The sequence below is a fragment of the Rhinatrema bivittatum genome, chromosome 2 (genome assembly GCF_901001135.1).
Source record: "Rhinatrema bivittatum chromosome 2, aRhiBiv1.1, whole genome shotgun sequence".
NCBI classification, from domain to species: Eukaryota; Metazoa; Chordata; class Amphibia; order Gymnophiona; family Rhinatrematidae; genus Rhinatrema; species Rhinatrema bivittatum.
In genome coordinates, this window is record NC_042616.1 from 823,539,323 (window position 1) to 823,561,384 (window position 22,062).

The 22,062-nt window shown below is 44.1% G+C and overlaps 1 long non-coding RNA gene and 1 pseudogene across 3 annotated transcripts in view; one reads left to right on the forward strand and one right to left on the reverse strand.

Moving 5' to 3' along the window:
- Positions 1–22,062, reverse strand: part of LOC115086304 — a 54,333-nt gene that overhangs the window by 11,751 nt on the left and 20,520 nt on the right. The window lies entirely within an intron of this gene.
- LOC115086348 lies at positions 14,858–14,939 on the forward strand (annotated as a pseudogene).

Sequence of the window (22,062 nt, forward strand, 5' to 3'; positions counted from 1 at the left end):
ATATATTTCCCCTCCTCTATCCGCCTTAGTCAATGTACGTCTTTCACTTAAATTATGTGATTGTAATTGGCTACCAATAATATTTATGTCATGATGTAAACCGTTGTGATCTTCACTTGGAACAACAGTATATAAAATGGCTAAATAAACCAATAAATAAACCAATAAATACTCTTTGGCTTAATCTTTTTTTTTTTTTTTTTTTTTTAAAGAGGCAAGGATCTTAGAGATGCATTGATGCCTGAAGGGTGATTTAAGCAAGCCAGGCATAGGCCCAAGTATAATCATCCGTCGAAAACCTGCATCCAAACCACACTTTATTTTCGAAAAAATCTTAATTTTTCACTTTGATATTTTTCTTTTTTCATTTCACTTTTTTCATTTTCATTTTTCTTTAAAAATAAACAAAAAACTTAGCTTTTAAAGAGAAGCCTTATCTTCTTATTGCTGTGATGCTTGCTTTACAGAGAAATATTGAAGCATTTCCAGCTTTTACTTCTCATCACTTTGCTGTGTGCTTTATAGGCAAATATACAAACAAAACAGAAAGTGGCCAGTATTTCACAAAAGCTACTTCAGGGTACACTTCTGAAGGCAAATAAACACACATAATTAAAAAGAAAAAAAGCAAGCAAATCAAGCAATCATTTTTGAAAAGTAAAATACAACACCAAAAAGGTTCTCCTGCAAATATTAATCATTTGTCCTTTTTAAGCCAAAGTGTGTTTATTGGTTTGATGGAGAGTTTGTTGTGTTCTATTGAATGAATTCTTCACTTGCCTGGTTTTGATTTATCTTAGGGTTACATATACAACCAAAAGAGAAGGTTCCATGTATATGTAAGCAACAGAGTCAATCACATCAGGAAATCGAGGCCAAACAGTGATGTTATGTACCCACCGATCAGAACCTGACAGACTATGCCACAAGATCTGTTTCAACAGCTCACCTGATGCGGACAACGTGACTAACTAGACCGGATTTCCTCACAAAGAGCAATAATGGATTCCCAACTGAAAGAGACTCATTTGAGCTTGAGACCCCTCGATTAGATGCAGAGATCTGTCCATGAGAAACCATGCTTGACACTAGATTCATCCCTTTAGGAAAATTAGGAACATGCTGATTTAATCATTTTTTGAAGTTGGCTAACACTCATCCATGTTGTGCTCTCCTTACGTCAGACCCTGGACAGTACATCAGATGCAGGTCACCACTGACATTTCTGCACAAAGCCATGTACAGCTGATGAACTCTCATATTCAGAGAATATCGTTCTGTGTTGCATACATCAAGAAGTTCATGCCAAAGAAATCAAGTGCATCACCAAAATATAGAGCATTCCCAAAGATAGCCATCTTTGGACGTGAACTCTTTCATTGATGAAAATGGCTAAAACATTCATCAGACCAATCATCAAGACAATGCTCTTTATCTCTGGTATAAATATTTGAACATTATGGACTATTACATGTTTTTTTGACAGTTCTTTGATTGCATAATGTTTAAAATAGTGGTATCTATGATACCAAAGCAGGGAATGTTCTGCCTTCACAGTATATTTGAATATATGTATATAGGCTTCCTTGTTATGCTGTCTTTCTGTCATTTTATTGATAGTGCACAGTTTGGGTTCTCTACTTGTTGTAGAGCTCTTTCTCCTGATTGGTTGTCATTTGAATGATTCTGAGCTCCTTATTGGATCTTTCCTTTTATGCTTTGTTTCCTCTTTCTTTTGCCACTAGAAATGCTCGGAACAGTTTTGCCTCCTGTGATCTCCTTCAGTTGGATCTGGGCTCTCTGTAGGCTAGCAGCTCCTCCTAACTCCTGTTTCAAGCTGCGCAGAAGCATTGCTTTTCACCGTTCACATTCTACAGCTTCTATCTCAGCTCCAGTTGCCTCTTCCAGACAGAGCTTATCACAGCTGCGACAGTCTCTCCTTTCTCTTCAGCCATGCTTGATGCCTTCTCCTTCCGTGAATGTTTGAATTGTTTATCATTCAAATAAATGTCGTTCGGTATTCAAGGACTGAGTTTTCTCTGGTATTTGGAGGTGGGAATAAGGTTTTATTGACTGCATAGGCACGAGAGCTGAAGGCAGCAGAGAGGGTGAAGTGACTTGCTCAAGGTCAAAAGTGTCAGTGGAATTTGAACCCTGCCTTTCCTGCTTCGCAACTTTGCTGCTCTAACCTCTATTCTTTTCCTCCATGCCAGTGACAGTCCGGTACAGGGATCATAGAGGTGAAGGGATGGTGGTAGTGACATGGCAACAGTGGCTACACCAAACGTTTCAGTACTAAAACCACCTAGCCATCCCTAGCTAGGCCTCTGCAGTACAAACTAGGACATGCAAAGTACTTTTATGCTAAACAGAAACGTTTATCTTTCAGCTATCCAGGTTCTCCTCCCAAACCCATGTGAGAAAGCGGGCACCAGCAATGCCATTATAAGACAGCAGGGATGGTTAAGGTCCACTTATGGAAGAGAGTGTGGGGGAAGTATTTGAAGGATAATGGACATCTTCCCTGATTGATTCTTATTAAGAATTGAAGAGTAGGGAGACTGTCTTTATAAATCAGGATGAACAGCAGATACCAGTACAGCATGGGCCAGAGCCAGGGAGAGCTTTCTAAACAGCCACGAGGCTATTTAGTGAAGAAAGGAACACATTGTCACTTAAAATAAAACAGGCTGCACAACTACTCAGTATGTGTTAAATAACCAGTGGTGTTTATTTTATTAAATACAATCTAGTCATGACCCACAGACAAGACAAATGGGTTTCAGAAAATGTTAAGTGCCACAGAGAAGGGACTGTGTACATCTAATAACATGACAGGAACAATAGCACAGCAGCGCCTAATACGAAACAAAGGCACTCACAGAACATTAAACCTGTCAATTTTCCATCTCTGAGAATGGACTTGTTCTCCACAGGTGCCATCGTCTTTTAGGTCCAACAGAACAGCAATCCACTATCTGCAATAAAATATGAGATACGCCAACTTTCCAAAGGAGAGATTCTGCCCAATCTGTGCCCATGCGGGGAATCTGCTGCAGGATTGGGGACGGAGTTTCTCCTTTCACCTTTTAAGTATATCTTTCAACAGCTACACATGGTCTATCAACACAACGTGCACGTTTCTTCTAGGCCCTCTTATTTTCTCTCTGCTCTTACTGCTAGTGGTTTTCTTATCATCTCTAATGGTTTCTTCTAGAGCTACTCTGTCAAAGACACTCAACTGTTTAATTCTTTCCTCGGATGACAACCCATCCGAACGTACTGAATCCTCTTCCTCACACCATCGTTCCCGACTCCATTTCATCTCTACCCTCTTAATTTGATTCCCTGTTTCAGCAATTTGTGCACCTCCTCAGTTAGCACAGCCTTAAAGCTGTTTTGAAAGCCCCTTAACAACCCTTTTTCATATCTGGCCCTATCTTGCCTATCCTTGTGTGTTTTCATGCCTCTCTTGCACTATCCTTGCTCTTCCAGCTCTTTGCCCATGCCCTGCTCTTCCATTCAGCTCTAGTCCCCTTAATCTGTTCTGGCTGCTCTTACCCATACTTTACCTCTCACTTTCTGGCTGCTCTGATTCGCTCCCATGCTTTTCTCCTCTCAATCCTTTTCCTTCTGCTACATATTAGCTATTTTCTCTTACTGCTGCTGCCTTTTCTGAATTTTTACTGGTCGAGCTGTGCCATTTTTGCCAATATTTATTCAGTTCTCTTTATTTCTCCACTGTTTTTTCTTTGTGCCTTTGCCTTCCCTGTCCATGTTTCAGACGTTTTGAATCACACTTTCCCTGACATTGTTTGATTTTGCCCTCAAACTTCCTTTCCTTTAGTTAGGAACATTATATACATGAAATAAGTAATAATAACCTCTAAGCCCCTGGGAGCTCCTGCTGTATAATAAGTTCTGGGACTGAGGCCCCGGGAGCTCCTGCTGTATAATAAGTACTGGGAATGAGTCCCCAGGAGCTCCTGCTATATAAGCAAGTTTGCTTACCGTAAACGGTGTTTTCCATAGATAGTAGGATGATTTAGCTATGCTGTCTGGATGATGAATTCGGTCATCATGGGGCGGAGCTTTCTCTCTAAGCTCAAAAATGTGTTCCTCTGTGGCTGCGCGGTTCCTTCCTGCGCGTATCGAGCATTCCCCTCAGTTAATTACGTATTAAGCAGATATGCAACGGTAATCTATGGCTGTCCAGGGAGGTGGGAGAGGATGCATGGCTAAATCATCCTGCTATCTACGGAAAACACCATTTACGGTAGGCAAATGTGCTTTTTTTTGCGTCAATAAGCAGCTTATTTAGCCATGCTGTGTGGGAGTCCCAAGCTAAAGGTTGCTTGCTATAGAATAACGTTTGTAGATGTTATAAGCAACCTAATGTTCTGGACAGCCATTATTTACGTTGGATGTGATGCAACATCCCTGATCCCACTGCACTATCTGCCGCTGATTGTTGATCGAGACAGTAATAGGAAGTGAAAGTGTGTACTGATGACCACATCTCTGCTTTGCAGATTTCTTGAACTAAAACGTTATGTAAGTGAGCTAATGAAGTTGCTGTTGCTCTAACATGATGTGCTTTAATTGGATCCTTGAACAATAGGGAATGAGACTCATTGCAGAACTGTATGCATTGCGTTATCCAGTTTGACAGCGTTCTTTTCTTTACTGCTTTTCCAGGGCCATTCGGGTTGAAAGAGACAAAAGGTTGTGAGGTACGTCTGAAAGGTTGAATTCTCCATTTATAATATGTAGGGGCTCTCTCGAAGTCTAATGTGTGTAGCTTTCTTTCCCTTTTATTCACGTGAGGTTTAAGGAAAAAGGTTGGTAATGAAATTGTTTGGTTTAAGTGAAAAGCTGAAACCACCTTTGGTAAAAATGATGGATGTGTATGTAATAGGACTTTGTTGTGATGAAATTGAAGGTATGGATAGTTAATTATTAGAGCCTGGCGTTCACTTACTCTCCTGACTGACGTGACAGCTACTAGGAAAAGTACTTTCCAAGTGATGGGTTCAAAGGAAGCCCTCATTAGGCTATCTAGGACAACATTTGGTCCCATGGAACCGGAGGTTTCTGTATTGGGGGTGAATATGCAGTAACCCTCTCATTTATTTATTTATTTATTTAGAGATTTTTATATATCGCGGCACGTTCAGAACATCACCTCGGTTTACATTAAACAGTAATGCAGCAACAGGCTTTACAATAAAAATGTTAAATAACAGTATTAAACAAAACAAAAGGATACATTCAACCGGATTTAACTTCATAAACTTTGAAATTAATGGATGAGAAGAGATTGAGGTACCTTAATCCATAAAGTGATAAGCTGCTATTGCACTTAGGTGAACTCGGAATGAAGTCACTGTTAAACCTGAGGTAGAAAGGGAGTGTAGGTACATCAGCAAAGGTTTTGGGAAGCAAATGAAAGGATCAATGCTTCGTTGGACACCTCAATTACAGTATCTCTTCCATCCCTCGTCAAAACCCTCGAATATTGGGAATCCTGCAGATCAAAAATTAATGACCTACTCTCCAGCCTGAATCTCATTCTAAACGCCTCCAAAACTGAACTAATACTTATTGCTCCAGAAAACAACTACTCCTCAAGCCACACACCAAACATCCCTCTATCTTCTCAATTCAGAGACCTAGGAGCCATAATTGACAATAAAATGAACCTGAAAACTTTTGTAAACTGCAGCACTAAGGACTGCTTTCACAAACTCCAAGTGTTGAAAAGGATAAAACCGCTCTTCCATTTTCAGGACTTTAGAACTATACTACAAGCAATAATCTTCGCAAAATTAGATTACTGCAACGCCATCCTTCTGGGCCTTCCATCTTCATACACCAAACCCCTACAGATGGTACAAAACACGGCTGCAAGAATTCTCACAAACTCCAAAAGAAGAAACCACATTTCACCCATCTTGAAAAATCTTCACTGGCTCCCCATTCACTTCAGAATCATCTACAAGTCCATCACCATCATATACAAGTCCATTCATCACCTTACAGCTCTGGTCCTTCAATATCCGTTTAGCCTACATGTCTCTCAAAGACCAACCAGAGAAGCCTACAGAGGATCCCTCCAGGTACCGAACACAAAATCCACCAAATCCACCCGGCATACAACTTCAAGAGACCGGGCTTTCTCGACTGCCGGACCCTCACTCTGGAACTCCATCCCTACGAATCTGCGCCAAGAACCTTGCCTACCAACGTTTCGAAAAAGATTGAAAGCTTGGTTATTTAAACAAGCCTTCCCAGACAACTCTTAACCACCTCCATTTCCTCCCAAACAATGTAGCCACCTGGCACTGTAAATAATTAACTTATGTTAACCTATACTGCTCTTTTCTCCTTCTCCCAGTTCTATTACCTTGTTTCATTGTAACTGCAACCCTGATGCACCATTTATAGTTTTATTGTTCTATGCACCCCTTGTTCTAATGTAAACCGGCATGAGATCTGCTCATGAATGCCGGTATAGAAAAAACCTAAATAAATTAAAATAATAAATAAATAAATTTGAAGGAGTAGCTCCTTCTTGTGGATGGTTTCCTGACTGCTATTAACACATCTGTAATTTGTGGTGGCAGTTGGAGATGTCCTAATACCTCCTTGCTTAATATCCATGTTGTGAGTTGAAGACAGGAGTGCATCGGATGGATGAGCGTTCAGTGCATCGGATGGATGAGCGTTCAGTGCATCAGATGGATGAGTGTTCTGCCCTCCTGGGGTTGAATTCTTGCGCTGTTTCCTAGAAACAGTGGCGGCTGAGTTGAGAGTTGTTTAGATAGGCAAACCACAGTTATCTTGGCCACGACAGAGCTATAAGTATTATTTCTGCTCTGTCCGATATACATTTCTGTATTGTTCGAGATATGAGCTGAATTGGAGGATAGGTGTAGAATAGGCCTTCTGTCCAAGGAATTAGAAATGCATCCTAGGATTGCAGGGAAGGATCGAACAGAAGGCATCTACCTTCATGTTTAGATCCATTTTGAAAAGATCCATGCAAGGTGTTCCCCAGCGATTGAATAGATCGACTGCTATTCTTTGGTCTAGAGTCCATTCGTGCAGATGAAAAATTCTGTTGAGCTTGCCCGCTTTAGTGTTTGCTAACCCCAGCAGGTAAGATGCTTGGAGAAATATTCCATTTTATGCTGACCATTTGCAAATCTGCACTGCTTCTTTGCAGAGAATCCTGGAACCTGATCTTCCTTTGTTTATTTAGAACATAGCTTCTTGATTGTCCTTGCAGATCAGTACAAACATTTCCCCGAATTGTTGACTGGAATGTGTGAAGTGCATGTTTTATGGCTCTTAGCTCCAAGAGGCTTTTCTGTAGGTGGCCTTCTGCTAGTGAGCATAAGCCTTGGATTTTCCACTGAAGTTGGTGTGCTCCCTATCCCTTCTTTGATGCATCTGTTGTAATAATTAATTGATGAGGAGGATTCCAGAATGCTTCTCCTTTGGATAATACTGAAGGTTTCAACCACCACCTTATATCCTCCTTCATTGAGATTGAGAGTCAAATTCTTTTTTACATCAGCTGGCATCACTGATTCATTGAAACTTTAATCCCCACTGCAGTCATCTCATGTGAAGTCAAGTGTAAAGGACGACATGTCCCATATGTTACGTTCTGTTTCAAAAGAATTTGACATTGAGCTTGCAGGGTCTGAGCTCTGTCCTGAGGTAGAAAAGCCCTGCATTGTGGGGTGTGGATTTTTGCTCCTATGAACTGAATAGTCTGAGTTGGGGAAAGTTGGGATTTCTCGTAATTCATAATCCAGCCCAAGCTTTCTAAACATTGAACTGTTGACTTCAGGTGATCCCGCAGTGCGTCTAGATTTGGAGACACAATCAGCCAATCTTCGAGGTATGGGACTATTTGGATTCCCTGTTTCCATAAATGAGCCACAACTACCACAAGACATTTTGTGAATACTTTTGGGGCAGATAAAAGTCCAAAGGGAAGGATCTTGTACTGGTAGTGTTGGTCCCCAATTTAGAAGCAAAAGTACTGCCAATAGACTCTGAGGATGGGAATGTGAGTGTAGGCATCCTTCAGGTCCAAAGAGCACATCCAGTCATTGAGTTGTAGAAAAGAGAGAATTTACTTCAAAGAGTTCATTTTCAATTTCTGTCTCTTGACAAACTTGTTTAGATTTGGTCAGAGACCTCTCAATTTCTTGGAAATGAGGAAATATTAGGAGTAGAAGCCTCCACCTACCTGGGAAGGTGGAAGAGGGCAGATCGTTTGTTGGTCCAACAGAGTTCTTACTTCCTGATGAAGTAACGGAATATGAGACTGTCTGCTCATGCAGGATACTAAGTGTGGTAACAGGGGTACATGAGTGAATTGTAGTCTATAACCTTGGGAAATTGATCAGTTGTTATCTTGGACCAAGTATGGAAGGAGGATGAAATTCTGCCCCTGACATGCTGTGGGTGTTGTGGCTGGCTGTCTCTTAAAATCTCTGTTGCTTCTGGGACTGTGATTGTTGCACCTTCTGGAGTCGTTGACTCCTTGGGCAGTTCCTCTGTTGGTGCTGTTGACTTGTTGCCTTGGCTGCTGATAGGCAGGAGGTTGGTAGGGATGATAATTATTTTGGTAGCCCTTGTATGGTCTACATGGGTAGACGTTTTTCCTGTAATTTGAATATTATTTTCTACTAGAAGATGGGCAATAAAGATTGTACCACTACATTTTGCTCTTTGATTTCAGAGACTGTTTCCCTAAGTTTTTCACCAAAGCAGTTGTTACCCTTAGACGGAAAGTTTGCTAATTTATCGTGCAAATTGTCTCAAATTGCACTTGAATGGAGCCATGCTAGACGTCTGGCTGCTATAGAAGCTGCTGAGGATCTGGCCGAAGTATCGAACCCCTCTTGTAAGTATGCAAATGGATGAGGTGTTCCTATATCTCCTTGTTGTTATGAGATAAAGGTACCAGGATTTGAATGCATTCATACAAATATTGCATTATATAAAATTGATATTGGTGAATTTGAGCATTAAGGGGTAGATTTTAAAAAAGGGCGCCTTCGCGTACTTTTGTAGGCGCATCAGGCGCAAACAAAAATACGCTGGATTTTAGTAGATACGCACGTAGCCGCGCGTATCTGCTAAAATCCTGGATCGGCGCGCACAAGGCTGCCGATTTTGTGTAGCTGGCGCGCGCCGAGCCGCACAGCCTACCTCCATTCCCTCCGAGGCCGCTCCGAAATCGGAGCGGCCTCGGAGGGAATTCGCTTTCGCCCTCCCCTCACCTTCCCCTCCCTTCCTCTACCTAACCCACCCCCCCGGCCCTGTCTAAACCCCCCCCCCCTACCTTTGTCGGGGGATTTACGCCTCCCAGAGGGAGAAGTAAATCCCCGCGTGCCAGCGGGCCGCTGGCGCGCCTAGACGCAACTCGGGGGCGGTTCCGGAGGGCGCGGCCACGCCCCCGGACCGCCCTGGGCCGAAACCACGCCCCCGAAACGCCCCCGAAATGCCGCGCCAACCGGCCACGCCCCCGACACGCCCCCCTCGAAAAACCCCGGGACGTACGCGAGTCCCGGGGCTCTGCGCGCGCCGGCAGGCCTATGTAAAATAGGCGCACCGGCGCGCAAGGCCCTGCTCGCGAGCAGGGCTCTTAAAATCCGCCCCTAAGCATGGAATTCTGAAAAATCTTCCTGTAGAATTCATCTAGCAACTTGCCGTCTTTTCCAGAAGGTGTACTAGAATTCAGCCTCATTTTCTTTGCCTTTTTCATAGCAGATTCTACCACTACAGAGGCATGCAGAATTCGAACCATGCTGTAGTGGGTGGATTTCTGCATTTTATATTTGAGATCCAACTTCTTGGATGTTATGACCAGAGAATTAGGGGACTCCCACACTCTATCCATGACTGAGTCCAGTAATGAATGTGAAGGAAGAGTGGTAGGCTCTGACAGCATCTCCAAGATTTTCAAGATGCCCAGTCTCAGCCTTAGGATTGTGTACCTTCCTAGTTTCAATTTTTAGTAAAATTCCCACTTTTTCTAAAAACTTGGAATAAGTTAGGTGCCCTGGAGGTGATGATGGTTGAACCAGTTCTTCTGTAAGGTCCAAAGAGATGCCTATTGAGCTCCCCAGTGAGGAAGATGGGGACTCAGCAGGGCGGTAAGACAATACTGGCGAGACTGGAGGGCTGTCAGAATCTTGCAGACTAATGCTCAGCTTCGAAGGTGAAGGAGCATGGTCAGTGTGATAAGAATGACTTGCCTCCAATTGAAGTGGGGAATGAGGGGTCCCTGTTTCCTGCTGAGTAGGTAGACTATCAAAAAATGACTTCAAAATGGAAGTGATTTGTGTCATTGTTTCTTCCGACATTGTTCTGTTTATGACCATGAGAGCTAATAGGCAGGTTTATATGACACTTCTCCAACAAGGACGTAGAGCTAATAGATCGATGAGATGTAGATCTGTGTTGTCGAGACAAGGGTATTGCTGCTTTTAAGATGTTTTCTCTTGGTGCAGGTCTAGGCGCTGGAGGTTCTGATAGTTGTAGTTTTGGCTTGTCCCATAATGGTTCTTGTAAAGAGGGGGAGCAGTGACATTGGGTCAGTGAGAGTTCCCCTTCAGATTGACTGGAGTCTGGCGAGGAGATCAGTTTTACTGGTGATTCCTCTTCCATTTCCTGATCATACAACTGTAACAAGGGTTGTGAAATGGCAGTTTCACTGTACTTCCCGATGGTGATAGATCTGGTTGTACAATGAACTTTGAAAGCGCCTCAATGTTTAATGAGGCTCCGTTGTCTGATGTGGGACTAGGACTTGACTTTTCATGCGTCAAAACTTGTGAAATCTTTGTTCATTTCAAAGTTTGAATTGGCATTGATAAGTTTAGATTTTTCTGACTGAGTATGCTGAGTTGACCTGTTGGACTTCTGCTTCATTTTACCCGACACTGTAGACTTATGTGCTCCTAAGTGTGTTGATGTCTTGGACACCGTGACATGTGCCGATATCTCTGGCACCCCAACATGTGCCGATCTCTCTGGTGCATTTATGTGCGCTGATGCCTTTGGCGCATTTTTCTGCGCCAATGTCTTTAGCAATCCAGATCCCAGCGAGGAAGCCTATCGTACTCAATTTGGATGAGAAGTCTTTGGTCCTGGAAAAGACCAGGTGGATCTCCCATCTGCCGGAGACGGGGCATAAGATCCTGACTTTTCTTCTCTTAGTCAATGGATCTTTGCCGCTCTGTGGCGCTGAGTTCTGGGAGACAATCTCCCGTAATGCTCACAGGCCGTTTGATCATGGTCAGGACCGAGGCACAGATAGCAGTATTTATGCCCGTCGGTCACTAACATGATTTTCCCACATTAACAAAATTTGAATCCTGATTTGGTCATTTTAATTTAATTTAAATTTCTTTTTTTTACTGAGGAGAAAGTGGAGAGAAATGGCCCCATACGCCCATGCAGAGTGCGGAAAAAATGAAGCTGAGGGGAACGCTTGATACGCATGGGAAGGAGCTGCGCAGCTGCAGAGGAACAACTTTTTGAGCTTAGAGAGAAAGCTCCATCCTGTGATGACTGGATGACATCACCCAGAGAGCATGGCTAAATAAACCTGCTTATCAACGAAAAAAATAAGTACTGGAACTGAGCCAACGGGAGCACCTGCTTTTTAATAAGTGCGGGGACTGAACCCCCAGGAAAGGAAAATTGGTTCTTACTTGCTAATTTTTGTTCTGGAATATAACAGATCAGTCCAGACCAGTGGGTTTCACTTCCCTACCAGCAGATGGAGGCAGAGAATACATAACCGAGAGTGCCACCTGCAGTCCCTCAGTATTGACCTGTACCCAAGGCAAGATAAAAAAAAAACAACTTTCAAACTAACTCTAACTGCTCCCCGCCCCCTCGTCCAGGGTAACTAGAGAAGTAATGGTTGATCCCCTTGAATTGGGAGCCCTCAAATCCAGGGTAAAAACTGAAAAAGTCAACCTACATACAAATCCATACCTTCTGCAATGTGGGGTAGATTTTAAGAATTTGCGTGATCGCATACTTTTGTTCGCGCACCAGGCGCGAACAAAAGTACGCTGGATTTTATAAGATACGCGCATAGCTGTGCGTATCTTATAAAATCCGGGGTCGGCGCACGCAAGGGGGTGCACATTTGTGCAACCTGCACGCGACGAGCCCAGCGCGCGCTGCCTGTTCCCTCCGAGCGGCCTTGGAGGGAACTTTCCTTCGCCCTCCCCCCACCTTCCCCTACCTAACCCACCCCCCCGGCCCTATCTACCCCCCCCCCTTACCTCTGTTGCATGATTTACGCCTGCTAAAAGCGCGTGCCAGCGGGCTGCTGGCGCGCCGTCACCCAACCCAGGGGCTGGTCCGGAGGCCTCGACCACTCCCCCGGGCTGGCACCACTCCCCCGGGCCCGCCCCCGCATCGCCGCTTCACGCCCCCGCAATGCAGCATCATCTAGGACACGCCCCCAACACGCCCCTTTTACAAAGCCCTGGGACCTGTGCGCGCCGGCGGCCTATGCAAAATAGGCGCGCTGGCATGCGAGGGCCCTGCGCGCGTAAATCTGGCCGGATTTACGCGCACAGGGCATTTAAAATCCGCCCCTATACGTGTACTGACTCAACAACGGTCTTTCAAAAATCAGGGGATGGGATTCTGGAATGATCTGTGGTATTCCAGGAACGAAAATTAGTAGGTAAGAATGAATTTTTCTTTCCTGTTCATATCCCAGATCAGTCCAGAAAAGTGGGATGTACCCAAGCTCGCATACAGGCCTCCAACCAAAAAGGATGAACTGGACAGAGATCTGATAGAGGACATCCAAAAGTTTATTTTATTTTATTTTATTTATTTTTAATTTTTATAGACCGAAGTTCTTGTAGGAACTACAAATCAATCCGGTTTACATACAACTTTTAAATGCCCAAAAAGAGTATTGGGCTTTACATAGAACAGTTGAACAATAAAACAGGTAACAATAGAACAATAACAATAATGATGGAACAAATAGAATAGATAACCAATTAAACATAGTAATATAGTAATAAATATTATATAGAAAATAAATATAAAAGAGATAGAGTAAATGGAGTGTGAGTACAGTATAAATACAAAAGATGAAAGAGCTCAAAAATTAAGGTACAGTTGAAAAAAAATCGTAATAGGAAAAACAGTGAGAATAACAGTGAGATAACCCATGATTTGGGTTAAAAGACTTGATTAGGTAGCATTAGATGTCTGGGAAGGCTTGACGGAAAGGCCATGTTTTTAGCTTTTTTTTGAACTCCTGATGACTTGGTTCTAGTCTTAGATCTGGGGGGAGCACATTCCATTGGTGGGGGCCTCCTGAAGATAGTGCTCTTTTGCTCAGTGATGATTTTACCTGTGGGGCTTGCAATGTGCCTTTGTATGCGCTTCTAATTGGTCTGGATGAAGTATGAGGTTGGAGTTGGGTGCTTAACATGATCGGAGCAAGATTGTATGTTGCTTTGTGAATAATTGTGAGCACTTTATAGAGGATCCTGTGGTTAATAGGAAGCCAATGTAGGTTACGAAGGATTGGAGTGATGTGATCTCTTTTATTAGTGTTTGTAAGTATTCTGGCAGCGGCGTTTTGAACCATTTGTAAGGGTTTGATGGTATTTGAGGGTAGACCGAGAAGGAGGGAGTTGCAATAATCGAGCTTAGATAGTATGATGGATTGAAGTACTAGCCGGAAGTCAGAGAAGTGAAGGAGGGGTTTTAGCTTTCTGAGGACTTGCAGTTTGTAAAAGCAGTCCTTTGCGGTATTGTTTACAAACTTTTTTAGGTTTAGATTGTTGTCTAGCCAGGCTCCAAGATCCCTGACGTCTGGTGAGAACTTGCTAATTGAGTTTGGTTGAGAGGAGCTTGAAGAGATGGTGAGGGGATCTTGGGAGATAATGAGCATTTCGGTTTTGTTGGCATTCAATACTAAATTGAGGCTTGAGAGTAAGTCTTTAATTGGCTGTAGACAGTCATTCCAGTAGCTGATCGTTTTTGAAGGGATTCTGAAATCGGGATAAGGATTTGGATGTCATCTGCGTAGAGGTAATGGATAAGCTTGAGGTTTGAGAGCAGGTGGCAAAGAGGGAGGAGATAGATATTGAAGAGGGTGGGTGAGAGTGAAGATCCTTGAGGGACTCCTTGATCTGAAAGAACTGGAAGCGATTCCTTGTTGTTTATCCTGACTTTATAGAATCTGTTGCTTAGGAAGGACTGAAACCAGCTGAGAGCTGAGCCTTTGATACCTATGTTGGCTAGTTGGTCTATAAGTATGGTGTGTTTTACCGTATCAAAGGCAGCGGATAGATCTAGAAGAATAAGGAGGTAGGATTGTTTTTTCTCTAGGTTGACGAGGATTGTGTCCGTAAGTGATAGTAAGAGAGATTCGGTGTTTAAGAGTTTTTGGAATCCGTATTGTGCCGGGGACAGAATGTTATGATCTTCCAGATATATATAAGTTGGGAAAGAAGGAAGAAATGTTGCTTGTTGGAGATTTTAATCTTCTGGATATGGACTGGAGCATCTCTCCTGTGGAATCTACAAAAAGTAGAGAGATAGTGGATGCCCTTCAAGGGGCTCTGCTCAAACAATTGGTAATGGAATGCATGAGGGAGGGTGTGATCCTCGACCTAGTGCTCACTAATAGGGATAATGTATCTGATGTTTGGGTAGGGGCTCACTTGAGTAGTAGTGATCATCAGACGGTATGGTTCAATATCACAAACAGGAATCAGAGAAGTCACACCAAGACCCAAATTTTGAATTTCACAAATACAGACTTTTTCAAAAAAGCTTTGCGCAGTGGCAGTATCGTAGCCAATGAGGTCAATCCGAGGCGCGATTATTGCTAATTGAAAACTTTGCTAATTGAAAATGGGGATTTACCTGGAGGAAGAACTGGAAGACTGGGAGATAATGGGTGAGGTGGAACAACAATGGGCCAAATTAAAAAGAGATATTACAAAGGCAACAAATCTATATGTTAGGAAAGTAAAGAAGAGAAAGAGGAAAAAAAAAGAAACCAATATGGTTCTCTAAGGAACTGGCTGAAAAAATGAAGGCAAAAAGAACTGCATTCAGGAAGTACAGAGGATCTGAAAAAAAGGAACACAAGGAAGAATATCTATTAAAAATGAGGGAGATGAAGAAAGAAATCAGGAAAGCAAAAATTCAGGCAGAAGAAACAATTGCTAAAGGGGTAAAGAGAGGAAATATTAAACAAATACTTCAGTTCGGTGTTCACTAACGACGACCCTGGAGAAGGACCACTGCTGGTAGACAAGACCGTAGATGGAGATGGGGTAGATGAAACTCCATTTACAGAAGAGAATGTATGGGAAGAGCTAGGAAAACAAAGTGGACAAGACCATGGGGCCTGATGAGGTTCATCCAAGGATACTGAGGGAGCTCAGAGATGTGCTGGCAGGTCCGCTGTGTAACCTGTTCAATAGATCCCTAGAAACGGGAGTGGTGCCAAGTGATTGGAGAAGAGCGGTGGTGATCCCGTTTCACAAGAGTGGGAGCAGAGAAGAGGCTGGAAATTAAAGGCCAGTTAGCCTCACCTCGGTGGTGGGAAAATTAATGGAGACACTGCTGAAGGAAAGGATAGTGAACTATCTACAGTCAGGAGGATTGCTGGACCTGAGGCAGCATGGATTCACCAGGGGAACGTCTTGTCAGACAATCTGATTGATTTTTTCATTGGGTGACTAAAGAATTGGATCAAGGAAGAGCACTCGATGTGATCTACTTGGATTTCAGCAAAGCGTTTGATACGGTCCCGCATAGGAGGCTCGTGAGGAGTGCCAAGATGGTGAAATGCATTACAAACTGGTTGACGGTAGAAGACAGCGTGTAATGGTAAATGGAACCTACTCTGAAGACAGAACAGTGTTAAGTGGAGTGCCACAAGGATCAGTGTTGGGACTGGTTCTGTTCAATATCTTTGTGAGCGACATTGTGGAAGGGATAGAAAGTAAAATTTTGTCTAAGATACTAAGGGAGAGAAGGTAAAGTTCATCTAAGGTACTAAGATCTACAACAGAGTGGACACACCAGAAGGAGTAGAGAGAATGACATGAGATTTAAGGAAGCTTGAACAGTGGTTGAAGATATGGCAGCTGGGATTCACTGCCAAGAAGTGCAGAGTCGTACATCTGAGGTGCAGTAATCCAAAAGAGTTGAATGAGATGGGGGGTGAAGGGCTCTTGTGCACGGAGCAAGAGAGGGACCTTGGTGTGATAGGCTCTAGTGATCTGAAGATGTCAAAGCAATATGACAAGTTGATAACTAAAGCCAGAAGAATGCTGGGCTGCAAAGAGAGAAGAATAAAAAGTAAGAAAAAGGAGAAGATTTTTTTTTTATTTGAGGCATCACCTGGATTGCTGTGTTCAGTTCTGGAGACCATATCTTAAAAGGGATGGAGGCGGTCCAGAGAAGAGTGACCAAAATGGTGGGGGGTCTCCATCAAATGACTTATGAGGAGAGGTTGAAGGACCTAAATATGTACATCCTGGAGGAGAGGAAGAGCAAGGGAGATATGATGCAGACTTTCAGATTCCTGAAAGATTTTAATGATGCACAATCAACAAACCTTTTCCATTGGAAAGAAATCAGTAGAACGAAACTCCAGGGAGGATGACTCAGAAGCAACGTCAGGAAATATCTCTTCACGGAGAGGGTGGTGGATGCTTGGAATGCCCTTCTGCAGGAGGTGGTGAAGACATGTTAGGATCCCTGGCCGTGGCTGCCTGTGGCTGGGTCCCCATACCTCCACTGGGAGGCTCCCAGGTCCAGCTCTCCACCGTCGCCGGCTGCCGCTAACCACTGCCGATGCAGCCTGCCCACACAACGTAGCACGCCTCTGTCACGGCCTCCGCACTCTCTCCCCTAGGCACATGCGCGCTGTCGTGCCTAATTTAAAGGGCCCGCGGCGGGAAAGTTTCCCGCGGCCCGTGAAGATGACATCAGCCAGGGTGGGTATATATACCGAGCCCTGACTCCAGCACTTTGCCTCAGCAATGGGTCCTGCTCAGATATTGAGTGCGTCATCTGCGTTGCTCCTGATCCTGTGTTCCAGCCTTGCCTTCCTGATCCTGCGTTCTAGTCCAGTCTCCTGTTCCTGTGCTCCTGCCTTGGTTCCGTTCCTGCTCCTGCCCTTGGACTGACTCCCTGGTTTTGGACTTCTGCCTGGTACTTCGTCTATGCTTGACCTCCGCCTGCCCTGACTTCCAGCTTGTCTCTTCGTCCTGCCTGCCTGCTGCCTGTCCTGACCTCTGGCCTGTTCTTGGTTTCGTCTGTCTGCCGCCTGCCTCGACCGTGCCTGCCCAATGCTGTGCTGTCTTCTCCTTGGATTCCTCAACGTGAGAGACCTATACCTAAGTCCTGCCGGCCCCGGCACCCAAGGGCTTAACCTGCAGGGAAAGTGGGCTGGTAAAGGTGAAGCTCCAGTTGGGTCTTCTCCGCCTGCACCGCCTCCCAATGACAAGGACCACTAGGGGTCTTCCCTTGGTGGTGGTATCAACCTCATCTCGGCTCAAGGGTCCACACATGCAACAAGACAAAAACAGTGAAAGATTTCAAAGGGGCATGGGATAAATATTGTGGATCCCTAAAGTCTAGAGGATGGAAATGAAGAAAAGAGTGCATGGATGTAACTTACTGGTGTGGCGGTTACTGCCCTTAACCAATAAACCTTCATATTGTTGATGCAACTCCATTATTGCTCTCTGCTTTAAAGGCAGGGGGGAAAGAGGAAAAGGGGAATTAGATTCAGACAGCAACCAATAAGGACATTGACTTTTATGGTCTGGGAAAACAAATAAGCATGGGGGTAACTTGCTGATGCGGCTGTTACTACCCTTAACCAACAAGCCTGATACTTTTGCTGCAACTCCATCCTTACTCTCTGCTTCAACGGCAAGAGGTAATAGGGAATTGGACTCAGACAGCAACTAAACTAAGTATGGGGGTGACCTGTATGACACAGCAGATGCTACCATAGCTTGCTGGGCAGACTGGATAGACCATTTGGTCCTTTTTTGCTGTCTTTTCTATGTTTCTATGTTACAGTGGGCAGGAACCTGAAAGACCTGCTCCTAACACACTTTCCCCAAACATAGCCTCCTCTGGAGCATGTACATCTAATCTGTAATTCTTGACCATCCTAGGGTCATCCTCTTCTGTGACCAGAACCTCCTCAGGATCATCTGCATCTTTGTTGTCATCTGGGTCGACACCCACGGGTCTGTCCCCTGGATCATCCCCCAGATCATCATCCAGATCATCGTGCAGGTCATCAAAAGCGTCCAAATCCATAGACTCATTATCTCCTGCCGCATGGTCCAGACCCAGTTGGTAGAGTAGGCCCCACTGACCCTCTGGCTAAGGTCACCTTAGATCTCAAGGTTTCCTGAGGTGTCAAGCCTAGATGCCACTTACCTCCTGCTCCTTTCTTGGCAAGATAGACCTTGTGTAAGAGCAAAACAAATTCCGTGGAGAAATCCTCCACCACTGCTCCTGTCACCTGCTGAGGCCTGTTCAGGCTCCTCTTCCTGCTCCTGATTCCCCAGCCCCAAGTGAATGGCTGGAGACAGCGGGAGAGAGAAATCCCAGGACACCCTGGGAGCTGGCTGTTTCTTACTGCATGTCCCTCTCTTCCAGATGCAATTTCAGCCTCCCCAGGAGGCTGATGGGCCCATGTGACCAGGTGATTCTCCTGCAGCTCGATGCTCCCATGGAGGTTTCCTCCCCTCCAGCGATACATTCAGTGCAAAACGTGGCCAAATTAAGCCACTCGCTCGGACTCCATCGGCCGGACAATTCTTCCCACAATCAGAGATTGGTGCCATTACTGCCATGCACACGGTGTGTCACAGGCCTCATGGCGGGTGTGAGTCAGCTCTCCCGAGTATCCCTGGACTACCAAGAAAAAATAGGAAAATTGGTTTTTACCTGCTAATTTTCATTCCTGAAGTACCACAGATCAGTCCAGAGAAGTGAGTTTATGCATTCCTACTAGCAGATGGAGGCAGAGATGATCAGGGAGTTAAAGGGGCACTTAGAGAAGATAAGGCCATAGCGGAAAGATTAAATGATTTCTTTGCTTTGGTGTTTATAGACGAGGATGTTGGGGAAATTCCTGTTCCGGAGAAGGTTTTCATGGGTGATGATTCAGATCAACTGAATCAAATCACGGTGAACCTGGAAGATGTGGTAGGCCTGACTGAGAAACTGAAGATTGGCAAATCCCCTGGGCTGGATGGTATACACCCCAGCATTCTGAAAGATCTAAAAAATGAAATTTAAGACCTATTTCAATTAATTTGTAATCTATCATTAAAATCATCCAATGTACCTAAAGATTGGAAGATGGCCAATGTAACCATGATATTTAAAAAGGGGTCCAGAGGTGATCCTGGAAAGTATACACTAGTATGCCTGACTTCAGTGCCGGGAAGAATTGTGGAAACTGTTATAAAGAATAAAAACACAAAACATTTAGATAGACATGGTTTAATGGGACAGAGTCAACATGGATTTACCCAAGAGAAGTCTTGCCTCACAAATCTCCAACATATTTTTGAAGGGGTGAATAAACATGTGGACAAAGGTGAACCGGTAGATGTGGTGTATTTGGATTTTCAGAAGGCGTTTGACAAAGTTCCTCATGAGAGGCTTCTAAGAAAACTAAAAAGTCATGGGATAAGAGGTGATGTCCTTTCGTGGATTACAAACTGGTTAAAAGAGAAAACAGAGAGTAGGATTAAATGGTCAGTTTTCACATGTAAAAAGGTAAACAGTGGAGAGCCTAAGGGATCTGTCATTGGACTGGTGCCTTTTAATATATTTATAAAAGATCTGGAAAGGGGTACGATGAGTGAAGAGATCAAATTTGCGGATGACACAAAATTATGCAGAGTATTTAAATCTCAAGCGGATTGTGATAAATTGCAGGAGGTCCTTGCGAGACTGGAAGATTGGGCATCCAAATGTCAGATGAAATTTAACATGGACAAGTGCAAAGTGATGCATATATAGGGAAAAAGAGATCTAGGCGTGATAGTGGATAATACATTGAAATCGTCGGCTCAGTGTGCTGTGATGATCAAAAAGCAAACAATGTTAGGTAATTATTAGGACGGGAATGGCAAATAAAAGGATGGATGACATAATGCCTCTGTATTGCTCTATGGTGAGACTGCATCTTGAATACTGTGTACAATTCTGGTCACCGCATCTCAAAAAAGATATAATTGAACTGGAGAAAGTGCAGAGAAGGCCGCCCAAAATGATAAGGGGCATGGAACAGCTGCGCTATGAGGAAAGGCTAAAGAAGTTAGAGCTGTTTAGTTTGGAGAGAGACGACTGAGGGGGGATATGATAGAGGTCTACAGAATTATGAAAGGACTTGAATAAGTTAATGTAAATCAGTTATTTACTCTCGCAGATAACAGAAGAACCAGGGGGCACTCCATGAAATTAGCAAGTAGCTCATTTAAAACAAATCAAAGGAAATTGTTTTACACTCAGTGAATAGTTAAGATCTGGAATTCATTGTCAGAGGATGTGGTTACAGCAGTTAGTGTTACTGGGTTTAAAAAGGGTTTGGATATGTTCCTAGAGGAAAAAAATCCATAAATTGCTATTAATTAATAAGCAATAGTAGCTTGTGATTTATTTAATGTTTGGGTCCTTGCCAAGTATTTGTGACTTGGATTGGCCACTGTTGGAAACAGGATACTGGGCTTGATGGACCCCTGGTCTGACCCAGTATGGCATCTCTTATGTTCTTATTTTATGTTCTTCTGTAACAAAACCTTGAGGCACTGCTACATAACCGAGCATGCCACCTGCAGTCCCTCAGTATTGACCTGTACCCAAGATGTCTACCTTAATAAACCCCAATAAATCTCGAGTGAACAGAGACTTAAAGTTGGAACCCTCTGAAAAACATGGCCCCCTTGTCTCAACACAAAACAGATATCAAACTATGTGCAGTTCTCATTAATCTGAGTATATCTCATACCAGCTCAGCAACATCCAGAAGCGAGGCAGTCTTTCGAAAAATGGGGACAGGTCTCTGGACTGATCCGTGGTACTTCAGGAATGAAAATTAGCAAGTAAGAACCAATTTTCCTTTCCTGTTCGTACCCCAGATCAGTCCAGACTCCTGGGATGTCCCGAAGCCCCTCTATTCTGGGCGGGTATGCGAAAGACCTGCATGCCAAACACTTTCCCCAAAAGACGCCTCCTCTGGTGCCCTCACATCCAAGCGGTAATGTTTGGTAAAAGTGTGAACAGAAGACCAAGTTGGAGCCCGACAATCTCTTGCAGAGAAAGCAGTTGACAAACCGCCCAAGTGGTTGCCTTGTGCGCTAGTGGAATGCGCTCTCAACCCCTCCAGCACCAACCAACCCTTACAGATATACGCCGAATCTATCGTCTCTTTTAACCATCGTGCAGTCGTGCTCTTGGAAGCCTTATTTCCCTTCTTTGCTCCACTGAACAGGACAAACAGATGATCAAATCTCTGTAGAAGCCATGGAACCCAGGACCTGTAAATAATCTCAGACCCTGGGAACTGACAGATGCAGCAGCCGAAGGAACTGATTCTGCAACTTGACAATCCTGGTCCACTCCTCGTAAAAGAGGGACAGTCTCCCTCCGATAGCCATCAGAGAGGAGCAGACCAGCTCGCCTTCATTGACCCATCTTACTTCCACCTCCCCCCTGGGGCCCACCATCCCTCAGAGGTCTGCTTTAGGCTTGAAAGGATTGTGGTCTGCCCGAGTTCTGTTTTTGTGCTGCCAGCCCAGGGCTCCTGCCTTGTATCTCGGAATTGAGCTCGCAGAGGAAAAGACTTCTTCTGAGTTCTCCTTTGATTCCCCCAACGGCTTCATGAGCAAACAGCAGCTTGCCCTTAAAGGGGAGGTTAGACAGCTGGGCTTTTGACCACACATCTGCCAACCAATTTCGTACCCATAGGAATTTCTG